The sequence below is a fragment of the Zonotrichia leucophrys genome, chromosome 3 (assembly GCF_028769735.1).
Source record: "Zonotrichia leucophrys gambelii isolate GWCS_2022_RI chromosome 3, RI_Zleu_2.0, whole genome shotgun sequence".
Taxonomy (NCBI): domain Eukaryota; kingdom Metazoa; phylum Chordata; class Aves; order Passeriformes; family Passerellidae; genus Zonotrichia; species Zonotrichia leucophrys.
This window is the reverse complement of record NC_088172.1, coordinates 107,709,556-107,721,932: the sequence shown is the minus strand read 5'-3', so window position 1 is coordinate 107,721,932 and position 12,377 is coordinate 107,709,556. Positions and strand designations below refer to the sequence as shown.

Here is a 12,377-nt window from a genome sequence, read left to right as displayed (position 1 = left end):
AGAAGGTTACAAGTTCAGCAGTACATGTTAGTGCAGGAGAGCTCACCCTCACAGCAACATTGCCTCTGGTATTTGCTCCAACTCACTTAAGCTTTGTGTTACTGCAAATTTCATGGTAAACACATCCAGGGAAATACTGGAAAGAAATCCTCATAGCAGCCAGAAACTTCACATCAGAATGCAGTATTTTCTCTAGCAAAAAGCTTTAATAAATCATCTCCTCCAAAAACAATCATCTCTAAGCATGTTTGTCATTGTGTCTAGCTTGTGCCATTAGGTTTATGGAAATGAACCTCAAGCCCAGTGTTACAAAACGCAATTTACATGGCAGAGCAGACTTGTGCCAGGCTATGGGAAGAATTTCATTCACAACAGACAAAAAAATTTGCAGCCAGGGAAGACACTGACCATCTGAGAGTTACACACTGGACATGATAATGTTGTAGAAATGTGGGTTATAATGTTAAAGTTAACAAGTTTCATACCTCCTTTCCCAAGGCATAACAAGGTTAATTGTGCAGAGAAGCAAAGAATCTCAATTAAGAAACAAGTCAGAAGTCTGCAGGCTTCCTCACTAAACAGTTGTTAGTTTTTCTCTCCTGGGAGAGCTATATTATAAATACTACATAGGAAAGCTTTTAAGTTAGGAATTCAGCAAAACCACAATGATAACAAAACAGAACAGGATTTTAAGTTATAACCATGAAGCTCAGGATTTTAATCAACAACAAAATGAACGTATGCTGCAGCAGCCAGGATGAGAAATTAATAAATATTTACATCATGTAGCAGTAGTCTTGCTCTGCTAGAGCTCTTGGATAGGAAAAACTTAAAAACTTGATTCTTTTTTTTGCAGCAAATTATTGAGACATTTTTGCCCAGTGGGACTTGGGTATTGGCCAAGTCTTTTGAAGAAAGTCACTGTCTCACAGGCTTGTGGCCAGCTCTCATCCCAGACCTGCAGGTGTCTGTGCCTGCAGAGCATCTTCTACTCTTAAGACATACACAGAGTTCTGATTAGTGTTCCCTCCACTAGCAAATTAACTTAGACCTGATTCCTAAATCCTCTGCCCAATTTCTGATGGCATGGTTAGGAACACCGGTGTGGGGTAACTGTTGTTTCACAGGATCTCCTTTGCCATGCACTGCACCATAGAAAGCACAGCACCACAGTTAAAACAGAAATCTCACCAAGAAAATGTTCCCCCACATGTTCACATACATATTCCCCAAGAGAAATAAACTGCACATGAGCCTGAGCTCAATGATAATCAGAGGGGAACAAACATACTTGAATCAACATTTGTCAGCAAACTTCAATCAGAAGTTATCCCTAGGCATAAGACGGAAATCTTACGGAAATCTTACATTTTTCCAGTCTTACATTCTTCCAGTCTTACATTTTATTATGAATAATGTTACACATACAAACATTTACATATATATATATATATATATATATGTAAAAAATCATAACTTCATATCCTTTATTATGTCTGTCAAACCTAAAGGCTCAGTTATCATGTTGTTGGTAGTGTTTTGTGGCTTCTTTGAAATTCTTTAGCCGCTTCAGGAAGTCCTCTGACAAAAAAAAAATTCTCTTTCCAATTATTTAACTAATTTAGAACAAAAGAATTTATATTTCAAATCTCTTAAAACAATTAAGTCTAAGTCGTGTACCATCCATGATCTGGATTTCCATATCAAATAAGCCCAATTAAAAGTAATCTTTTATGTTACAATAATACAATCACTGGATCACATTCCCATTTATATTAAAGCTCCCTTCCACAGCTTCTGACAAAATGAGTTAATTTCATCCCCTTAGGATCCTTTTTATATTAAAAAACAAGATCAAAAATCCTCACATAACAGTAAACTGTACTTACCTTCCTTTTAAAATGCAATGAATTCAAATCAAGTTATGCATTTGTTTCTCCCCTCCCAAATAAGATTTTACAAATACTTGAGATACCAGATGTTGCCATACAGAATTTCAAGAAAGGGGCAATGCCATTAAAAAAATAAATATATACACTAATACAGGCTCTATCCAGAACCAATATTGATGCTAAATTATCCAAAATCTTACCTGGGATCATGACAGCAAGCTCTGTCAGGATTGTTCCCCTGAAAAGTCTGAGGCACATTCAAACCTGAGCCAAACAACTTCATGGAACCTCCAGCTGCAGCTGAGCACTTGCCACATCCGTTTATTCCCTTTATTTAAAGCCCACCTGAATGTTATTTCTGAATTTGGTGTAAGGTTTGGACCCCCAACTTTAATACACCCCACAGAATGAGAAGCTCAAGAGTGCTGCAATTATAACCCTTGGAGAACCACAGCAGCCACTTCCCTCCCAGCCCCTACACATCACTTCACTCTGAGGTGGGTTACTTTAATTTCTCCTCCTGTGGTCCAGGTGTGCAAAGGTTTCTAATTTGGGATGGCTCCAAACACAAACACCTTCCCACTGGCACAGGTCCTGTCAGTGCTCAGCACTGGAGAGGCTGTGACCAAAATCTCTGCAGAGATTCCAAGTGGGAGCTCTGTGTTCACTCTGTTACCTCACTATTTTTAGACACAGTACACCTCTAATTAAAATTAACAGAGGCCAGCAGAAAATTATAGTCACTGGAAAACAGCAGTAGCTCACTGAAGTTTCTCTTTGAAAAATTACACTTATTTAGTATAAAAATGAAAGGGTAAAGATGTACATCTTCTCATGAACTCAGACCTCTGCAGAGCCAAAAATTCAGCAGAAATGGTATTGAATTAAGATAATTTGAGGACATGAAGTGTCTGAATGGACCAATGCCTTCTATATCACTGAGCATTTATGGATGTATCCACTGTTTTTATGGAAACTAATAAGGCATTTCCTTGGCGAACATTTCCCTGTCTTTGGAGTTTTTCAAAAGAATCCCTGAGGGACATCAAGAAACAGGCACATATCTCTTGAAATCACTAGGAAACTTAACTTTTTTTATTAAACACTGCTTGCCATGACAAACAACGTGACTAAAAATAGAATAAAGCAAACAAAATGTTACAAATAGAAGCTTTAAATATAATCACTATAAACTAGAAGTATTATTAAGCTCTGAGTGCAAACCTGGAAACCATAATCTGCAGGAATTTAAGAAAATTTGCAGGAAAAAACAAAGAAAGAAAAGTTGCAGTTGCTTTTGTAGAAGGGGTCCAGGAGAAGTGTAGGGATTCCATCTTGGCTCCTACTGAAAAAAAAGCCCCAAAAAAGCAATTTTTACCATAATTCAAAGGCAGGGGAGAGGCAGGAGGGAGGAAATCAAACCCAGTGAATAAAATCTTACTGCAATAATAACTTTTTACTTAAAATATTCACAGGCTTTACAGTAGCAGAGCCACCAATTTCAGTGGTGTCAGCCTAGGGCTGCATCTCCTGCTGAATCCAACTGGCCCCACACAAAAGGCTCTGTCAGAAAGCACAAATGTATCACGGAAGGTCACAGAGTAACTTACTGGAATTTCATTCCACTCTGCACAATGAACACTGGAGATGAGCATCACTTTTAATGGTGCTAATTCTTCACTGTGGAAAGCTCCTATGGACTTAAATAGAGGCTTTTTACTTAATTAGAAAGAGCAGAACTGGACCTCACATGACAGGATTAATGAACCTTTGCAGCCTCAAAAGCAGCAAGGACTACAGTGACCCCCTCCCACAGCCTTCACCCTGATCTCCCACCTGGGCAAATTCCCTCACAGGAATCAAAATTATCAGTACCAGTCTGGTTAGCACCACACAAAAATAGTGCCAATCTCCACTTTTCCTCTCACAAAAGTGGCAGATATGAGGAAGAGGATTTTATTCTATTTTTTTTTTCTAAATGCTAACTGGTGCAAATCCCAAATGTTCTAATCCTTTCCATTGACATTCTAGCCGCATTAAATTTAGCTGAGACTTGGGAACTATTTTTGGAAGCTTTTAACATCCAAAGGGACTATTCAGTTTTATTCCTCTAAAGCAGGACTGGTCAGCTCAAGCAGTCCAAGACATGCACATCACACTGAAGGCTCAGCTGTGCCTCCCACACCAGGGATGTGTCCTGAGAGCACAGAGGGACTCTGGTATTGCCTTGCTGAGCATCTGCATCTCCAGCATGGGATGAAACAATGCAGGAGGCACTGGTGAACCCAACCAAGCCAAAATTCCAGTGCCACTGCACAAAAGGAAGGGGATACCTTGGAGCAGCCAGTGCCAGGTGTGAAGATTCCCTGCGCTGTTCTTAAAGTCAAGAAGCCGAGCTTCAATCAGTTGGGCACTAAAGTAACCATGGCAACATTAAGGTATTCAAAGAACCAAAAAAAAAAAAAAAACCACCAAGAAAACCCTCCCCAAACACAAAGAAACCAGAACAAGCCTCCTGATCACCTTCACTTGGCCTCTATGCTAATCTATTTAAAGCAAGCCCGTTTCATAAGGGGCACACAGCATTAGAGCGTCACCGGCCTTCAGCCAGAGCTGTCACCTCACACGGGGGTCACTGGAACACTCGTTCAGCCTGGAACCTGAAATTCAGAACTGTGCAGAAATCTCACCCAGAGCTACCTGCAGCAGGAGCCATTCACAGGGCTTCACTCATAGAAAACACACAATGATAACTTGGAATAACATTTCAAAGTTTCCTCCTCTAAAAGGATTTCCTGCTAGCACAGTCAAGTAATTTATAAATTATTTAATTAATTACTCCAATGCAATGACAAACATTTTCAACACAAACAAAGACAAACCAAGCTACTGAATCTGAACACAAGCTACAATACTTGGAAGGAGACAGACAAACTGAATCACACACCTGACAACTTCTCAGAAGTTTAAGGAAGATAGGAGAGATCCTGCTGTGAAAGGCACCAAAGACAGTTAACAGAGATGATCATCTACAGAAAATCTTCTTCTCTCCTTGTTTACTAAGATGTGTTAGCAGTTTTCTGTAATGTTTGACATTCTCACAGTATTCAGACTTCCATCTGTACAAGCATGACGGGCAACCATATAATTTAGCTTCACTGCCAAGATGAATGCAGCAGTTTCTTTACACTAATCATGTATTTTCATAGAATAGCAGTTTTCCTTTTCATCAGGGACGGGTCTTTTAGCTAGTTACACATACTCTAACTAGCTAAAAGACCAAACCATTTCCAAGGGCAAAACTTGAAAGCTAAAGACAAGAGGCTGGTGTAAAGTATAACCCCTGATTAAACTACAATTCTCATTTATGTGATTAAGCTGTATAAACTGTTAAGCGGTATAAACTTATCATACATTTCTTTTTAGGAACATTCATTAAACTCCAAACTCAAGAAATAAAGGAACAGAATATTTTAAAGAGGTACAAAAGAATATAGGAGAGGTGAGGGGGAAAAAACCCAAACCAGCAAGTTTGGAGAGCTATCTATTACATAAGCATTAAATGATATTGGCTTGGGATCACGGAATCACAGAATGGTTTGGGTTGGAAGGGATGTTAAAAACCATCTTGTTCCAACCGCCTGCCATGGGCAGGAACACCTTCGACTATCCCAGGCTGCTCCAAGCCCCATGCAGGCTGGCCTTGGACCCTTCAGGGATGGGATATTCACATCTTCTCTGGGCAACCCCTGCCAGTGCCTCACCGGCCCCACAGTAAAGAACTTGTTCCTAATATCTAACCTAAACCAACCTTCCTTCACTTCAAAGCCCCTTCATTCCCCGTCGGCTACAGCAGCCAAGTTTAAAGCACCCCGAGAAAATCCTCTCTTTCTCTCTCTCAGGGCTCCCGGCGCTGCCCTGCCCGGAGCTGCCCGAGCGCCCGGTCCGGGTCTGCATCGCTGCGACCCCGACCTGCTCCCGGCACGGCCGCAAACCCTTTCCCACTTCCCCATCTCTCATCGCAAGCTCCTTCGCACCCCACCAGGGGAGACACCGGCCCCGGCCCCAATCCCTCCGGAGGGGCGGCCGCCGCCTCGCCGCGCATCCCCCGAGAGCCGCGGGGGGAAGGAGCCCCGAGCTCAGCGCGGCGCCGGGGCAGGACCGCGGGGCGGTTGCGTAACCCAGGTCTGCCGGACAGCGCTGCGGCCCCGGCGGGGAAGGAGCCCCAGGGGAGGCGGCCATGCCCTTACCTGCGGCTCGCTCGCCCTTTCCTTCCCTGCCCGCCCGGAGTCCGCCTCACTCCGCGCCCAACGCTCCCTCAGAGCGCCCCGCGCCCGCCCGCGCCGCGCCCGCCAAGGTGGAGGACGGGGCGGCCCAATCAGCAAAGCCTCCGCCTAAACAGGCAGGAGGCGCCGCCAATGAGAACGCGAGGAGTGCCCTGGCCCCGCCCCCCACACCCCTGGCCACGCCCCCAGCTCCCACGGCGACCCTCCGGGAATCGGTGACCGGCGGGGCCCGTGAGGGGACGGGGGACAGAGGAGAGGGCACGGGGATGTACGGGGACAGATGAGCGGCGCCAGGCGAGCCGGGCAGGGATGTGTGGGGACAAGGGATGACCGAGGACAAGTGGCAGGTGTGTGGGGACAGGCGGGAGGGACACAGGACAGGTGAGAGGGACAGAGGGCAGCCAGGACGAGAGCTCCTGACACCCCAGCACACAGGGAGCGGTAGAAACCGGACCGTGTTTGTGTTCTCCTGGAAAAGCTGCTCTCCCTCAAGGTGTCCGTGCCCCCACCCTGAGGGTGAGGTGGGATTGGGTGAAGTCAGGTGGGGTGGAATGGGATGGGATGGCTTAGGGTAGAGGAGAGATGGGATAAGATGGGATGGGGTAGGGACATAAAGGATAGATTGGAATGGGAGTGACGAGGGTTGCGATGGGTGGAGTAAGGTAAGGTAGGGAAGAGATGGTGTGGGATGGAATGGGAAGGGGTGGAAAGGAATGAAATGGAATGGAAGTGAGGAGAGATGGGTAGGAGAGAGGTGGGATGGGATGGAACAGGAGTGAGAAGGGGTGATGGGATAAGGTAGGGGAGATGTGGGGTGGGATCCTCACAGTGCCAGGGCACCTTGCCATGGTTTTAGTGACAGCTCCTCAGGCCCTCCTGTGGTGATGTTGCAGGGGTCTTCATTACTCTGGAGGATGAAGCTCCCAAGACTGGGTTCCCCTCAAACTGTCCTTTGGAGTGAGCTCCATCTGAGACAGAGCCAGATCTTCAGGCTCACAGGTGAATCAGGGGTATCTCCCCACTACAGATGATGCCAGACCAGAAGAAGCATCTGTAGGGCTCTAAAGGAAAGTCACGTTTATAATAGAAAAAGGCTGATGCTGGTCATGATTTTAAAAAGAAGAGAAAGCCCTCAGATGCCCCCAAGGCATGTTTTATTAAAAGAAGGGCTATTTTCTCTCTTCCAGCTGCACATCTGAGCCTAGCACTGATTTTCTGTGGTCTCTTTTCTTTGGAATGTAATACAAAGGGATTTAATCAATAGGGTGCTACAGAAATGTAAATAGGTTTTTGTAAAGATGGCTTTGAAAATCTATAGAATGTAATGAAGAACGAGAAGACTCCCATGTAATTATTAAATACCCTATAAAAATCTATGTTAGGAATAATTCTCCATTAGTTAAAAGATATATAAATAGATGTGTGCCATTTATAGCAGCACTTTCCAATAATAGCAGAAAATAAATAGTGTGAAGAATGAAATCAATAGTGTATCCCACCTCATCTCTAGAGACAGCAAAGAGCAATGCACTGGAGATTGCTGTATTTGCAACAGAGGAGTTTCTTCCTGGTCCCTTAACTGAAGATTGATTTATTCCTTGATACCTTTCAGAGTTTCTGCTTCAGTTCTACTTTTATTTTTAAATGTATAATAGGTAATTTATAATAGTAATTATTATTTTCATTGATTTGTCCTTGTGTCTAAAATATTGATCCCTGACCATGATCTTACTGCTTTAGGCATTATGCAGAACAGTAAGCAAGCTATGGAACCACAGATGTCACTATATAAACTAATCAGGTTTTGAATCAAATTATCTGCTTGTTGGTTTTTGTTTTGGGAATTAAACCTGGTAGGATATTTTCCTTTGTCTCTATTTATGTGTGTTCCCTTTGCATGATGTGTTATTTTAATATTCTGAGTAGGAAGAGCATCCACTGGGCTTTTTCTGTCCTGCATTTTATGTTATACAATTTCCTTGTGTCTTCTTATCTCCATCCTCTTAACTGTACCTTGTGTCTCAATTTTAATTTTCATATTGGGAAGGATGTTTCCATTGTGATGAAGCTGCCCTAGCATATGTTTTCCTTGTGTTAAAATAGGAATCTCTGCAGTTTTGAAAGCAAGTTAACCAACCCATGCTCAGGAAAAATCAGGAAAGCCAAGGTCAGCCCTGTGGGTTTATATGCATCCTGGCACTATTGCTAAGATGAAGGGGAAAAACCTTAAATTCCCCTGATTGCAGTGAAATGTCCTTCAAAGCAGATAATTGTAAGAATGGCAGCAGTTGCAGGATTTTAGTATCCCCTGTTATAAGCATTAAAGATTTCTGTTAGGAAAGGTCATGCAACAATATATTATTTAGACATGGAAAAATGCTGTTGCAAAAATAATAGGATAAGAGCAATTGAGAGAAGGTCCTTTGTGGAGTCCCACCCCTCACCCCAGAGCTGTTCAGGCCATGCACCCTGTGCCCCTTGAAGGCTGTGGCCATCTTCCCACAGCCCAAGCAGTTGCAGGGTGCCAAAACCTGGAGGAAGCTGTAATTCTGGAAAGGATACCAAAGGAGGTGATAAAACAGCTGCTGCTTGCAGGATCCACAAGCAGAGCTGTGAGCTCATCCCACAGAACTGAGTGGGAGTTTGTTACTGATATCCCAGAGCACAGGCTTAGCCCATCTCCTCCAAATCCTGAGCTGCTCATTATCTTCAGTCTGCACCTGCTTCCCATCTCCAGATTTCATCTGTAAGCAAAAGTGGCCTCTCAAGTGTGCTGAAGCAGACTCTGAGAGTTTCAACACTACTGAAGCACTGGAACCAAAAGATTTTGCCCCCTGACAATGTTACCTTGATTTCTGATCATCAGAATACAAACACCCTGGCTAGGTCCTGCAGCCTTTGCAGATGTTGTGATGAAAAATTTCCCTTTTTTAGAAGAAACAAATGAGTAATGCCTGAAAATCTGTAGATGCTCAAGAAGTCATTGCTTCATCTTTTACATTTCTGCTTACTGGGATAATCCCAAATTCTTTGGCCAGATATGGATTATGATTTCTTGCAAATGGCTGAATCTGGAGATTAGAAGGGATAAAGCAAGTAAAATTAATGTTGACTCTGTCAGCATTATAATCTCGATTGTTTCTGTTACTTTTTTAGAACATAAAAAACACAGTTGGATCCGCCTAGCTTTGTCTTTTGTCTCCAGCAGCCAAGACTGGATGCTTAGTAAATCAGTGTAAAAATAGGCTCTATGTTCTCCTGTTTACCTTCTAATATTCCAGCAACTAGGGAGGTAGGGATTTCTGGAAGTCATGGTTGAATACAAGTTACTCCACGCAGTACCTACCAGTGGTCCTGTTCTCTGGGAGTTTTTGACTCTTTTTGAACCCATTTGTGGTTTTGCATTCCTGTCACAATGTGCTGTGACAGGATAGTTCTTCACTGTGTAAAAGCAATTTCAAGTCTTACTCCTGTTCAAGTGTTCCTTTGTTATAGAGGCAGTAAATTTATTGTTTATACCTTCTCACCATCATCAGAGGACAAGGTGGATTGACTTGAGATGAAGGAAGAGGGAAGGTTAGATTAGATATTAGGAAGAAATTCTTCCCTGTGGTGCTGTAGAAGCCTTGGCACAGACTGCTCAGAGAAGCTGTGGATTCTCCATCCCTGGAAGTGTTCAAGGCCAGACTGGAGCAACCTGGTGTAGTGGAAGGTGTCCCTGCCCATGGCAGGGGTTGGAATAAGATGATCTTATAGGTTCCTTCCAAACTATTCTGTGATTTATTTCTAGCCTTTAATTGGATTTTCCTTCAGCTCTCCCTTTTCAAATTTTATGTGGTTTTCTCTGTTTTCATTGGGAGACTTTATCACCATCCTCTCTAGCCTATCTAATTTTACAAGAAAACACTACTTTGAAACTTTGATTCTGCTAAAATGACTGTTGAATTTTGCTGGGTCTGGAATAGACAAGAGCTGTCTGGCCAAAGGACTTGGAATAACTCTGAGCATCTGGGCTAAAGCGTCCTGTGACTCTGGGGGTCTCCTCATCATCTAAGGGGGAAGCTACTGATTTTTAACATTCAGTTTCCCTTTTTGACCAATTCCTAGCCCCACACTGACATTTCCAGAGGGCTTTCCACTCCTGTCTCCAGATCTCCTGCAGTGCTGGAACCAGTGTCTGTGTGTGTGTGGTTGGGGTTATTTTTCCCCTGTGCATTGCTTTGCACTTATCACTGCTGAACTTCATGTGCTGGTTTATCACCCAGTCACTCAGGCCAGTGAGACAGCATTGCCTCAACACCTCTCCAGTGTCTGTGTGTGCTCAGCAACTGCACAGCAGCTTAGCTGCAACACATTACAGAGAAAAGCAAAACTCTGCAAAGCAAACACTGTCTCTTCTTGCTTTTTATCTACAGAGCGTTTTACACCATTCTGAGTACAGGAATAATAATTACACAATTGAAAAATTCCTGCTGGAAAGGAGGCTATCCTCTACCTGCTGTAAAATTCAGTGCCTGTAGTGCCCTTGTGCATATTACTCCATGAGCAGGTTATCATGGAGCAGAGCTGTTTCCTTTTGGGGCTGGGATATGCAGGGAAGCACGTGCTCCAGTGGATGTCTGTTCTCTCCAGATCTGCTACATGTGGGTCAGGCAAGTGTGCAGCCCTAGAGAGAGCTTCCAGCAGCTAAAGGGGCTACAAGAGAGCTGGAGAGGGACTTTCATTAGGGGCATGGAGTGGTAGAACACGGAAAAGGACCTTAAGCTAAGGAAGGCAGGGTTAAATTAGGTATTGGGAAGAAATTCTTCCCTATGAGGGTGGTGAGCCCCTGGCACAGATTGCCCAGAGAAGCTGTGGATGCCTCATCCCTGGAAGTGCTCAAGTTTGGGTTGGATGGGGCTTGGAACAATGTTGTCTAGTGGAAGGTGTCCCTGCCCATGGCAGGGGATGGAATGGGATGAGAAGATCCTTAAGGTCCCTTCCAACCCAAACCAGTCTGTGATTCCACAGGAACCTGTGGCACTCCTCTGGAACCCCTGAGCTCCCACATTTGCAGTGGGACACCCCCTGCATTTTGGCTCTGGTGCTCCCTAAATCTCCTCTCTGGCATATCCCTGTTGTTTCTGACCATCTTCAGGAGCAGACAGAGGTCAGACAAGGAGCTTGTGTCTTTTAAGGCAACCAGAACAGGAACAAAAAAATCTTTCCATTTAACATCTACTTCAGAGAGTGAGAGCTGTTGGAAAAAAATGAAGGGCTTTTTGATTTCACATTGCAAAAATTCCCTATCTAACATAAAGTCCCACAAAACAGAACTTTACTATCTTAGAGGTAACCCTCTGCTTTAAAGACAACAAAAATGGCACGTCCCCATTTCTGTGGAAGGAATATTTTTAACCAAGAGATGTTTTTTCAGCCTAGATGCATGATAGATCAAGGGGAAAAACAGGTTTCATTGACTTTTAAAACAACCTCCATTTCAAGAAAGAAAAACAAACCTTTTGTACTGTAACAAACAACATCCTTACAGTACAAGTGCAACCCTCAGATCTGAAATATTATGGCCAGATGCAAATTGTCACATTTGAATGAGGATGCTGAAATAGAAGGTTTTCATTTTGTTCCTTATTTCTTTAAAATTTGTTTTAAAACTCCTTATGTCCTTTTCCAAGTGCTCTCAGCAGAGTCCTGGACTGTTTATTGCATAATTGGTTCATTAAGGTCAAGGCCTGTAGAAGCTACTGTGCACATTCCAAAGCAATCTTGGAGGTGTAGCCACAATTCAAGAGCATGACTGATGATGTCAGCCCAAATTCCTCAAGGATAAACTGTGGTTTGCTGCCATGTGTTAACAAACAGAAACACTTGGTTTCTAGGATTTAGCCAGTCAAACTACAGGAAGCTGAAACATCTGGCTTGTCAGAATGGTCACAGGGTTACAGAGGCAGTGACAAAGATGTCAGAAAATTCAATCCAGGAAATGAGTACAGTTTAACCACAAGATAAGTTCAGTCTCTAAACTCACTGTCTTACCTTGCTGATGCACTGATTTCTATCTCTTTTAGATTTTAATTCTCCATGAATGAAACTCCATGTGTTTTTAGGAAGTGCTAAACATCATGATGGCTTTTAGAAAATAATTCTTACTACCTCTCCTGCTATTTCTTACATCTGTGATAAGAATTATTAGAAGTGACTT

The 12,377-nt window shown here is 43.3% G+C and overlaps 1 protein-coding gene across 1 annotated transcript in view; it reads right to left on the bottom strand.

Moving 5' to 3' along the window:
- Window positions 1-6,245, bottom strand: part of RCAN2 (regulator of calcineurin 2) — an 84,747-nt gene extending 78,502 nt beyond the window's left edge. Inside the window, exon 1 of the mRNA XM_064709894.1 lies at window positions 6,143-6,245. The gene's annotated coding sequence lies outside the window, so the exon portion shown is untranslated. The remainder of the gene's footprint in view (window positions 1-6,142) is intronic.
- Window positions 6,246-12,377: the final 6,132 nt, after the last annotated feature.